This window comes from Eschrichtius robustus, chromosome 11 (assembly GCF_028021215.1).
Source record: "Eschrichtius robustus isolate mEscRob2 chromosome 11, mEscRob2.pri, whole genome shotgun sequence".
NCBI classification, from domain to species: Eukaryota; Metazoa; Chordata; class Mammalia; order Artiodactyla; family Eschrichtiidae; genus Eschrichtius; species Eschrichtius robustus.
The window spans coordinates 8772104-8782566 of record NC_090834.1 but is presented as its reverse complement, the minus strand read 5'-3'; the positions used below and the strand labels follow the sequence as shown (position 1 = coordinate 8782566).

The 10463-nt window shown below is 49.9% G+C and overlaps 1 protein-coding gene across 2 annotated transcripts in view; it reads left to right on the top strand.

The window, feature by feature from the left end:
- Nucleotides 1-9194: 9194 nt before the first annotated feature.
- Nucleotides 9195-10463, top strand: part of PKNOX2 (PBX/knotted 1 homeobox 2) — a 258230-nt gene continuing 256961 nt past the window's right edge. For both annotated transcript variants that reach the window (XM_068555350.1, XM_068555349.1), the window contains exon 1: nucleotides 9195-9262. The gene's annotated coding sequence lies outside the window, so the exon portion shown is untranslated. The remainder of the gene's footprint in view (nucleotides 9263-10463) is intronic.

The window sequence follows — 10463 nt, the reverse complement described above, 5'->3', positions numbered from 1 at the left end:
GCTACCAAATGCTGCGAGATTGGGAAGAACAAGATAAAATATAAAAGAAACACTCTTTGCTTCTAAAAAGTTCAAAATCTGCTTGGGGAGCTAATGCATACATATTTGAAATTTAAGCACATGTACAAAGTGGCATTCCAGTGCATACTACTATAGTGGAAATGTGAGCATATGAATTCAGAAGGCTCCAGGACATGGGTGTCCGAATTACGTAGAGTTTCTGGAGAGGATGAGTTTTGACTTGAGTGTGGCCTTTCCCACTGCACGTTGTGATAGCTGCCAGTGGGGTGTAAAGCAGAAGAAGCCAAGCTGAGTCTGTCAAGAGGACCTGCAGCCAAGCAGTGACACAGTATGTCTGCAGAATCTCCAGGGAAGGGTGGGGCTGGATGACAAAATGGTTTGGTTGGAGAATCCAAGTTGACTCGTACTGGCCCCATTTAGTCAGGAGAGATTTGAAGCTCGCCCCTTCCTTGTCCCTCCTACCCGGCCTCACTTTCTCTGCCTGCAGAATGGGAGAGGGATCTGAAGACAGAGTTAGGCTTTCCACCTCTCTCCTGGCCCCCGAACAAGATCGCTGTGCATTCAGGGACGGTGATTTGTTCATCTTTATAGTCCAAGGGCTTAGGATGTGACTGGCCAGCCTGGATGCTGAATGGGAACCAATGAGCTGGCACGTTTCTTAGCGGCTCTCAGTACACACATGCTGAAGAAGAATGAATGAGTGAGTGAATGAGGGAGTGAGGGAGTGAACACGTATGCTTCTGAAGAAGCAATGCAGGACCGTGGTTTGGAGTGTGGGTTCCAGAGGCAGCCCGCCTGAGTCCACCCATGGTGACAAGTTACTCTCCTTACCTAAGCTTCACGGGAGTGCTGTGGGGATCTCATGAGACACTGCATGTTGAGCACTTTGCATGGAGTCTGGCACTGAGCAAATAATCAATACATATTGGCTATTATTATTATTGGCGTCGCCTGGTTTTGTTCTTCTCTGCTGAGCAAACCATGCTCCCCGTGCTGGGTAAGTTGGGTATCTTGCTCTCTCACTAGACCACTCTTCTTCACCCTCCCCCTACAACGTGATGAGACATGACCAGCTTCTGCCAGGGCTGTGGCCTTCCCCCTTTCCCAGAGCTGTTGCTTGGTTCTCTGAGCCCTGCAGTCAGGCTGCTGTAGGTCCCAGTCACCAGAATGAAGATGGGCATCCAACCATGCACAATCCTCAGCTCAGGAGGGCTTAGAGATTGGCTGCAGCATCAAAGGCAACAAATACGGATAGGGTCATCCCTGGAGACAGGGTAGGGATGGTCCATTGGATGGGCAGAAGAATGCAGGGCAGATCTATGAGAGGTGGTGATGATGATGGTGGTGAGGATGTGGATGGAGCCAAGGGAGAGGACGGTGAAAGCAGAGGTGACAATTGTGATGGTGACGAGGGGGTTGACAAGGATATGGGGGAAGAGAGGTTCAGGGCTGGGTCCTCTAGTACAGGTAGGAGAAGAGATCTTTGTTTTGGAGAGAGCAGATATTTCAAAACTCCATGTAACCCTGGGAGCAGAGGAGGGGAGATCTTAGCAACTTCTGCAGTCTGAGGGAGAAGGCATTGAATGTCCTGCTGGCCTCCCCCCACCCCATCACCCTTCGGCTGGTCCTGGGTGGTGCTGGCAGGAAGCAGAGTAGATTGAAGAACTGGTGAGCCTGAGTGATACATGATCAATGATAAAGGTTTCAGCATCTAGGCACAGTTTATACCAGGGCAAAACCGAAGCCCAGAAAAGAGGCTTTAATAGAAATTGAATGCAAGTCACATAATAATTTAAATTTTCTAATAGCCACATTAAAAAGGTAAAAGAAACAGGTGAAATATTTTAATAACCTATTTTGTTTAATTCAATGTATCCAGAATACTACCATTGCAGTATCTCATACGTATAAAATAATTATTAATAAATATTTTACACCCTTTTGTATACTGTCTTCTAAATCCATTATGGGTGTTACACTTACAGCACACCTTAATTGAACAGTTGCATTTCAAGTGCTCAGTAGCTTCTGGTGGCTAGTGGCTGCCATGCGGGACAGCACGGCCTCGTATCTTCCTTTCTCAACTTTTTGTGACCAAATTCTTGGGATGCCATTTTTGGAAATCATCATAGCATTTAACAGTCCAGATAGCCTCTCTCTCAATAGTCTTCTTGCTCAGTTCTTTCAGACTGGCTGTGATACTGCCCACTCCTTGCTGGAACCTGGAAAGAAATGAAGAATTACTCCAAACTCTTCTCTTTCCTTTCCTGCTTCCCACAGACTCTCTCATCTGGAGCTAAGGCCGGGCAGCTCCCTTGAGAGCTTATATATATTTGTGTGTGTGCGTGTGTGTGTGTGTGTGTGTGTGTGTGTGTGTGTGTTGGGGGCGGGGATTGGCAGAACAAGACAAGGGCGGGAGACAGTGCTTGAAGAATCTTCCCACATGTACATCGGCACCATAAGAAAGATGGGTTTTTTTTTTGCAAGGCTTTGGGGACTATATTACTCCTATATTAGAGAAGCTGGTTAGAGACATGACCCAATTAGCTGCCTATCTGTGCCCAGAGGACAGGTTGCAGCCCCCATGCTTCAGAGGGTGGGAGTTGAATGGAATGGAATACCCAGAGAGGCTTTCACAGGGTAAAAAAAAAAAAGAATCAGAGATGTACATGGGGCCTCGACATCCCCACTTCCAACTCGGAGCACAATCCTGGAGCCCTACCTTTCAGAGGATTTATAGCATCTGAATTTTCACTGCTCTGGTCCCCAAACCCAGTCTCCGAGGGACATTGTTTCATGCATTTAATCAGGAATGGAATCTTCCTCACTTGGCGCTGGCTGCCCAGAGCACCACAGTCCCACCTGGTTCCAGGGTCAGGAAGGGGCTTTAGGTAAAGAGCAAGCACCCCCTTCCTCCTTTCCTTGTTCCCATTATCTGTGTTTACAGCCTCAGAGCCTGTCAGAGCATTCTCAGCAAACGCTATCTCCCATCCTCAGGCCGATTAAATAAGCTCTATAATAAAGGTGCAGGCAGGTGCCGTGGAAACCCTGGGAAAGGGCCATTAAATCTAATGGCCCTGTTTATTAGAGAGCCTCCCATGTGCCAGAGACTGTGCTGAGCGCTTTGCCTTCATTATTTCATCTAATCCCCATGGGCTCAAGAATTGCATACTATTATCCTCCTCATTTCACAAGAGCAGAAACAGAGACTTGGAGAGCGTCAGGAACTTCCCAGACACTGGGCTACTTTGTGACAGGGTGGAGATTTGAGCCAGGTCCCTGCGATTCCAAAGCTAGTGCTCTCTGCCGGGGAATCCAAGGAAGTTTCAAAAAGAGGTGATATTTCAGTTAAGTCTTAACAGCAGATAGAACTTCGGAAGGTAGGGAAAGAGGGAAGGAAAAGTCAAGGCTGAAGGCACAGCGTGAGCAAGTGTGGGAAGGGTTGGGAGTGTGTGATGTGTTCTGTTATCCATGAGCGCCAGGGGTGGCTAGGATGGGAGTGTCCAAGCCTCTCCATCACAGTGGCTTTTTAAAAAAATTAATAAACTTTATTTTTCAGAGCAGTTTTGGGTTCACAGCAAAACTGAACAGAAAGTATGGAGATTTCCCCTATACTCCCTGCTCCCCCCCACACGAACAGCCGTCCGCATTAGCAACATCTCCCATCAGAGTGGAACACTTGTTATAACTGATGAACCTTCATTGCCACATCATCACCCAGAGTCCGCAGTTTGCAATAGTGCTCACTCTTGGTGCTGTACATTCTGTGGGTTTGGATAAATGTATAATGAGCATGTATTCATCATTAGAGTATCATACAAAGCATTTCACTGCTTTAAAAATCCTCTCTGCTCTACCTATTCATATCCCTCCCCACCCTCTAAGCCCTAGCAACCACTCATCCTTTTACTGTCTCCACAGTTTTGCCTTTTCCAGAAAGTCATAAAGTTGGAATCATTCAGTATGTAGCCTTTTCAGGTTGGCTTCTCTCATTTAGTAATACGCATTTAAGGTTCCTCCATGTCTTCTCATGGCTTGATTGCTTATTTCTTTTTAGTGCTGAATAATATCACATTGTCTGGATGTACCACAGTTTATCTGTTCACCTACTGAAGGACATCTTGGTTGCTTCCAAGACTTGGCAACTATGAGTAAAGCTGCTGTAAACGTCTGTGTGCAGGTTTTTGTGTGGACATAAGTTTTCAGTTAATTTGGGTAAACACCAAGGAGTGTAATTGCTGGATCATATAGTAAGAGTATGTGTACCTTTGTAAGAAACTATCAAACTGTCTTCCAAAGTGGCTGCACCATTTTGCATTCCCACCAGCAACGAATGAGAGTTCCTGTTGCTCCACATCCTCATCCCCATTTGCTGTTTTCAGTGTTCCAGATTTTGGCCATTCTAGTAAGTATTCAGTGGTATCTTGCTTTAATTTGCATTTCCCTGATGACATATGATGTTGAACACCTTTTCATATGCTTACTTGCTATCTGTGTATCTTCTTTAGTGAGGTGTCTGTTCAGATCTTTTGCCATTTTCTAATTAGGTTGTTCGTTTTCTTAATGTTGAATTTTAAGAGTTTTTTAATACATTTTGGATAACAGTCTTTTACCCGATGTCTTTGCAAATATTTTCTCTCCATCTGTGGCTTGTCTTCTCATTCACTTCATGCAGCAGTTTTTAAAATACAGATTCCCAGGCCCTTCTCTAGACCAGTTTTCTCCAAGGATGGAACCAGGAACCCTGAACTATAGAGAGGTTCCCCAGGGGATTGTCATGCAGGAAGTCCATGGGCAGCACTTGGAACCACTGAAGGTGGAGTTGGGAGGTGTAGGTAGGAATACAGGAGATGAGCCTGAAAGGTGGACAGGGCCAGACGAGGAGGAGGAGGAGTGTGAATGCCATGCTAAGGAATGCGGCATTGAAGGCCATCCTTTTTATTATAAGGCCCGCTAAACATTTTAGGCTGAATCTTATAAGCAATGGAAAGTGACTGAGGATTTTGAGGGGAAGCCAAGGTGTGAGATAACCTTTGTTTTAGGAAGAACATTCTGGTGATAGTGTATAGGAAGTATTGGGCATATTGGAGGCATTAGACCAGTTAGAAAATCGTCAAAATACTCCAGGTGATGGGTGATAAGTCCCTCAACTGGACTGGGGCAATGATAGAGAGATAAATTCCATTCATTCAATTCAACAAGTATTTCTTTAATATGTTTTCTGGACTGAGCACTGTACCAGGTTCTAAGGATTCTAAGATGAAATAGGATACTGTCCCCATGCTCAAAGAACTCACAATCTATCAAGATTCATCAAAAATAATTAAGTTGAGAATAAAGGAAACAAGCATGTGGACAGTGATATGGACTGAATTGTGTCTCTCCTAAACCCACGTGTTGAAGTTGCACTGTGACCATATTTGAAGATAGGCTTTAAAGTAATTAAAGTTAAATGAGGTCATAAGGGTGGACCCCTAATCCAATAGGATTGGTGCCCTTATACGAAGAGGAAGAGACACCAGAGATCATTGTCTCTCTCTGGTGCACACAAAGGAAAAGGTCATGTAAGGACACAGCAAGAAGGTGCCATCTGCAAGCCAGGAAAAGAGGTCTCACCAGGAACTAATCCTACTTGGCACCTTGCTCTTGGACTTCGAGCCTCCAGAACTGTGAGAAAATAAATGTCTGTTGTTTAGGCCACCTAGTTTGTGGTATTTTGTTATGGCAGGCCAAGCAGACTAATACAGACAAGTCTTAAATTTGTATTCATAGGGTGATACAGACAGGATTCAGTTAGGCCATTGATTATATATGTCTAGGGCTCAGAGGGGACAACCTGGGCTGCTGTTAACTGCTTATACTAAAGACAAATCAAGTGCAGATAGAGTGAGAACATGGCCCAGAACCACGCCTTACGAATGCCAACATGTAAGAGAGATGGCTAGGATTGGTAGGAACTCCTGTTTGGTTCTAATGTTGACGGGTTGGTGACTTACATGACATGTGTGCCCCTCTCCATCCTTTTCTTCATTCTCAGAAGGTTGATGGGGGAGAGATGGGAGAATATCTGAAGTGAATTCTACAGACTTAATTTCCACTCTATCCCTTCTCTACTCACCGACAAAGCCAACATTTAGATATGGAACTCATGGAATTTGACATATTGTCGATTCACTTTTTTTTTTTTTTAATTAATTAATTTATTTGTTTATGGCTGTGTTGGGTCTTCGTTTCTGTGCGAGGGCTTTCTCTAGCTGTGGCAAGCGGGGGCCACTCTTCATCGCGGTGCGCGGGCCTCTCACTATCGCGGCCTCTCTTGTTGCGGAGCACAGGCTCCAGACGCGCAGGCTCAGTAGTCGTGGCTCACGGGCCCAGTTGCTCCGCGGCATGTGGGATCCTCCCAGACCAGGGCTCGAACCGGTGTCCCCTGCATTGGCAGGCAGATTCTCAGCCACGGCTCCACCAGGGAAGCCCCGATTCACTTTTTCATTAATTATTTACTAGCCATGTCTTCTGTTGGATTCTTGTATTATTATTATTTAATGTTTTATGTATTGGTGCTTTGCCTTCTTCAACAAGAATGGAAGCTCCTAGAGGACAGGAGCTGGTACTTGAACTTCTTTGCTTCTGCCCTTTATCCTTAGCTCTAGCACACAGCTGAGCTTCCAGGGGGTGCAGGAGAAATATTTGCTTTGAATGATTATAAGAACAACAGTTACATTTAGATAATCATTTTTTAAAATATTTATTTATTTATTTCTGGCTGCATTGGGTCTTCGTTGCAGTCCGTGGGCTTCTCATTGTGGTGGCTTCTCTTGTTGCAGAGCACGGGCTCTAGGCGTGGAATTCAATAGTTATGGCACGCGGGCTCAGTAGTTGTGGCTTGCGGGATCTAGAGCGCAGGCTCAGTTGTTATGGTGCACGGGCTTAGTTGCTCCGTGGCATGTGAGATCTTCCCTGACCAGGGCTCGAACTCGTGTCCCCTCCATTGGCTGGCGGATTCTTAACCACTGCGCCACCAGGGAAGCCTGAGGTAATCATTTTTTTAAGCTTTTGCAAATTACAAAAATAGTCAAACCACATATATTTATTTAAAATTACAATGTGCATTTTAAAGCCTCAATAGGGTATTAGTAGAAATCACAGTATATAAGAAGACTCCAAAAATTAATAGCTCATGGCAATGGATCGCCTGTACCAAGAAAGAGATGGGCACCGAACTGGATTTCAGGAAATGAGGGGTGTGACAAGTGTGAATCAGTGACGCATGGCTGTTGCCTGCAGTACTATTTACGGCTCACTGACACCTCTCTGATGGGGTTAAGTATTTACATTCAGCCTGATTCTCCCCTCTGACTCTGCAAGCCACAGCAACTCACTAGGAGCCCTGGGAAAGAGAGAAAACCCTCTCTCCAGGCGTCCTGGGCCGGGGCAAATGGATCTCCCCTCCCCCTCCTGTATCTGAAGAGGGCTTCCCTCTGAGAGTTTATGGCAGCCTGACCTCCAGCCTCTGGGTTGGAGAATCTGGCTGCTTCTGTACTACATAAAAAGGGCAAGTGCATTCATTATTATTATATTATTATACAATGTATAATATATAATAGCGATTATGCTGTCAGCAGCCAGAGTTTCTGACCACAGATCAGAGGCTGGGGTGACATGAATACACATAGTGAAGTCTTTGGAGGTTCTGTGTGAAGGTGAGAGGATTGAACTCCGTCTACGATGGGGGCTCCAGTGAAGTTTCTTCCACAGGCAACTTTGGAGGTTGAATCTGGGTGGGGGAGGTACTGGGAGGATCTTGACAAACAGTATTTGCTGTACCTGGGATGTGATTCAAAAAAGGTCTCAGCTGTCTCCCCTGAGCCACAGCTAATGGCTCTCATCCTTGCCTGTGAGAAGGCAGACAATGAATGACCCAGAGGCCTGGAAAGAGCAAAGGGGCAGCCTTCAACTTCTTGGGTCAGATTCTTTACCCAAAACCTGGTCTGCTTGGATTTCACTTTCTGCTTTCCTTGCTTACATCAGTGTCTTTGTCTAGGCCCCCTGCCTGGTCTGGGGTCAGCGGATCAATCGCTGCCTGACTGTGGCTGAAATGGCTCCCCTACAGGGAGCAAGAAGCAAATTTCATGGGGGAAGAAGGGGTTCTCTTGTCCATTTATGCAGAGGGCCATGTGCTAAGTTGTGGAAGCAAGCAAGCCTGCATCTGTAGGTGGCTGGGTGTCCCCACCTGGCACTCCTCACTTAGTAGGACCGTAATCTTTGTGGAATGAAAGAAGGCACATGTCTGACCACAGATGCTTGCGTTGGTCTTCCTCCTAGAAGGGACTTAGGTGAATTTCCCCCACCCCCGGAAATCACCCCAGCCGGCCTCCCTCTTTATATTACACCACCCGACCCCCAGACCTTTGCGACTTTTTAGAATAAAAATAGCAGTGGCTTAAAACAGGCCTGCCCGGCATTTGCAAAGAGGTGATTTACTGACAAAGCCTCTGCACCTTTTTATCTGTCCCTCTGCCCCACCGTTGCAGTCACCCCTCGGTGAACCAAACGCCCCAGGAAGCCCAGAGCAGAAGGCTCTTGAGATTAGGAATAACTAACCAGAGTGTCACCTGAGCAACTTTTCTGGGGCCAGGGTAATGAGAATTATTCAAATGCAATCATAAAAATGAGGCCAGCCAGGCAGGAATGGGGTGGGAGTGGGGGAGGAGTGGTGGTGGAGAGAAGGATTTCTTGCCAGTTTTAAGTTTCATAATTTCTGGGGAGTTCTCTTGGGGTCCACAGAAAATTTCACCTCATCTCCAGCCCCTGAGCCCAGAATGTCTTGAAACTCGGCCTCAGGTGTTTGCCGAGGAGGACTTGGCCTGGGGGGCGGGGGCAGGGTTCCCGAGCTCCTCGGGGGTCCGCCGCGTTCCTGTGTCCGAGGCAACCTCGCAGTCTGACGCTGTCTCTCCAGCGCTCTGCTGCCTCCCCGGCCGCTGGAGCAGGCCCGCGCCCGGCGTCTTAGAAAAGCCTCCAGCAGAGGGAGACACTCCAGCGGCTGCTCCGACTTGGAAGCGGCCGGGGCCGGGAGGAGAGGGTTGAGGGGGTGGGGAGAAAGGGGGAGTGAGGAGAGGGGAGGTGTGTGAAGGGGGGGGGGGCTCCTGGGGGCGGGTCCCTGTGCCGCTGACGTCCCGAGCAGTGCTGGGAAGTATAGGCTGTGTTGTCACGCCGGTGTCAGTCTGATGAAGATTGGCATCAGGTAAGCTGTCATTCATTTCCATGTCAGAGACGCTTTTGCAGGCGGCGGCGGCGCGGCGGCGGCGGCGGCGGCGGCGGCGGCGGCTGCTGCTGCTGCTGCGGGCGGCTGCCTCAGAGCGCGTGTGTTTTATTCCAGTCCCCAAGCCAGAGTATTATTCATTGCGACAGGGCAAGGAGGAGAGAGGGAGAGAGGGAGGCAGCAGGGAGGAGAGAGAGGGAGGCAGCAGGGAGGAGGGAGGCAGAGAGCAGCGAGGGACGGCGGGAGCGTGCAGAGAAGCTGGGGAGGCGCCGGGAGAGCGCGGAGCGAAGCAGCGCGAGTGGTGGCGAGGCCGGGGAAGGAGGCGGCCGGAGCCGCGCGGCCCGCCCGCGCCCGGGCCCGGCCAGCGCGCAGCCCCGCCGCCGCCGCCGCCTCGCCCCGCTCGGGCCGGTGGCCGGGCGCGCATTGTCCGCGGGTGCCAGGAGCGGGGCTGCCGACTCGGACCGCCGCGGGCCCAAGACACCGTAGCGGGCGGGCGGGGAGCTGCGAGCTGGGAGCGCCGGGGACCCGAGTAGGGACGTGCGCGCGGGCCGGAGCCCCGGTGCGGGCAGCTCGGGGCTGGGCGCTCCGCGGGCGAGGCTGGGAGCGGCGGGCCGGCTCCAGGTTCGCTTTCTTTCTCCCGGCTTCGGGCGCCCTTTGGGCCGGAGCTACTCTGCGCCAGCAGCTTGGAGCTGCCTTCGAGCGGCTGGAAGCGGGAGCAGCCCCAGACTCGGGCCGGGTGCCTGGAGTCCGGGAGCCGCGGCCGCGTCCCGCCAGGCCTGGGGAGCCAGGGTGGGTGGGGGTTTGCAGGCGGATCCGTGGGGAGAGCGGAGCACAAGCTGTGGGCCAGGCAAGCTGGGATCGCAGGGGCCGGGCTCAGGGACCCTACCCGCGGGAGGAGCAATAATTTGTAGGGTTACTGGCTTTCCGCGGATTGTTGGGTGTCTTTGGCGAGGTGTGGGGAGGCGCAGGGGCCCTCGGCGAGGTTCGGCAATCGGGAGCTCTCCTGGCTCTAGAACGGGGGCATGAGTTCGTAAGGGGGGGGGGGGGGAAGGAAAGCGCCCCAAAGCAGAGAGCCGAGGGGAATGGGGCAGGGTCCCGAGTCTGCCGCGCAAAGTTTGCGTTTCTTTCGGGTTAGGCGTGCGGGGCTCTCCCTGAGGAAGAAACGAGCAAAGCGTGCCGCCTT